Source organism: Pteronotus mesoamericanus, unplaced genomic scaffold (assembly GCF_021234165.1).
Source record: "Pteronotus mesoamericanus isolate MK-2021 breed Mesoamerican mustached bat unplaced genomic scaffold, CSHL_Meso_final scaffold_31, whole genome shotgun sequence".
Taxonomy (NCBI): domain Eukaryota; kingdom Metazoa; phylum Chordata; class Mammalia; order Chiroptera; family Mormoopidae; genus Pteronotus; species Pteronotus mesoamericanus.
The window spans coordinates 8,627,975-8,629,627 of NW_026555312.1; the positions used below are offsets into that span (position 1 = coordinate 8,627,975).

Genomic DNA, 1,653 nt, shown 5'->3' on the forward strand with positions numbered 1-1,653 from the left:
GAACTCTCTGTATGTACCTTTTCAATCCAACCTACTCCCTCCTCCTTAAAGAAAACCGCAGGGGTGGGAGATGGGTGAAAAAATTTAAGGGGAAAAAAATCAATAATATTGTGATAAGTTTGTATAGTGACATGTGATTACTAGACTTAACGTAGTGATTACACTATAAGGTACATAAATATCAAATCACTATATTGTACACCTGAAACTGATATATTATATAGCAAATGTACTTAAGTAAAAAATAAAACACATGGAAAAAATGACATTTTTAAGTATTTTATAAAAATAAAACTCATCAATCCTAAAAAACCTACTATCTTGACTTCTATGCTAATTATTTATTTCTTTTTAAAAAAAATACTTTACTTATTTTTAGAGAGAAGAAGGGAGGGAGAGAGGGAAAGAAACATCAGTGTGCAAGAGATACAATGATCAGTTGCCTTCTGCACACGTCAAGCTAGGGACCTGGCCCACAACCCAGGCATGTGCAGTGACTGGGAATCAAACCAATGACCTTTTGGTTCATAGGCCAGCACTCAATCTACTACCGTCACACCAGCCAGGGCTAATTATTTATTTATTTACTCATTAAATATCCTTCTTTATGCAATGCACTTAGGACTCTTTGTAATCAAAATCATACAGCATTTGTTTCTTTTTGCTGGGTTTCTTTGGCTCCACCTTAGGTCTATAAAAATCCATTGATGCTATTATTTATAATGGCAGTTCAATTATTTTCATTAACTCATAATTTATCTGTTCTCATATTGATGATATTAGGGTTGTTATACTGTATGGTTGTTTTGAATTATACTTCTACTACAATCTTTGTAATTCCTATCCTGTGGTGTATAAATGCATGTATTTCACTAGGACATATACCTGGAATTGGAACTCTTGGATTATATGGATAGTTCTATATAAAGTGTCATTGGATAATGGAAAACTGTTCTCTAAAATTGTTACAACAGTTTGAAATCCCACCAGAATTTATGATAGTTACTGTAAAAGTACTGTCAGGCTTTCTAATGGTAGAGATTCTCTTCACTGTGTACTGGTATTTTATATGATTCTATCTTGACTTTCCTTGAAGGTTATAGGCCATTTGGATAGTCTCTTTTGTGACATATGAACATTGAAAATATTTGCCATTTTTCTATAGAATTATTTATTTTTTTCCTTACTGATATGTAGTTTAAATGATTTTTATCAAGATTCACACACATAGTGCTTGCTTCGGCAGCACATATACTAAAATTGGAACAATACAGAGAAGATTAGCATGGCCCCTGCACAAGGATGACATGCAAATTTGTGAAGCATTCCATATTTTTGGGATTGGTTTAAGAAGATGAAGAAAAAGAGTGAGAAAGAGAAGAACACAGGTACAAAGGGAAAATGAATAAGAACCTATGAATAATAACTTGAAATGTAAATGGCTAAATGACCCAATCAAAAGACACAGGATAGCTGAATGGAGAAGAAAACATGACCCACTCATACGCTGTCTACAAGAGACCCAACTCAGAACAAAGGACCTACACAGATTAAAAGTAAAGGGATGGAAAAAAATATTCCAAGCAAATGGGCAAGAGAAGAAAGCAGGGTAGCAATACTTATATCAGACAAAAGAGATTTCAAAACAAAGGC

General features: G+C 33.5%; 1 non-coding gene across 1 annotated transcript; it reads left to right on the forward strand.

Annotated features, from left to right (window-relative positions):
• The first annotated feature begins 1,230 nt into the window (after positions 1 to 1,230).
• LOC129085806 (U6 spliceosomal RNA) lies at positions 1,231 to 1,337 on the forward strand. The gene has a single exon (XR_008530744.1). It is a non-coding gene; the product is annotated as a U6 spliceosomal RNA (small nuclear RNA).
• Positions 1,338 to 1,653: the final 316 nt, after the last annotated feature.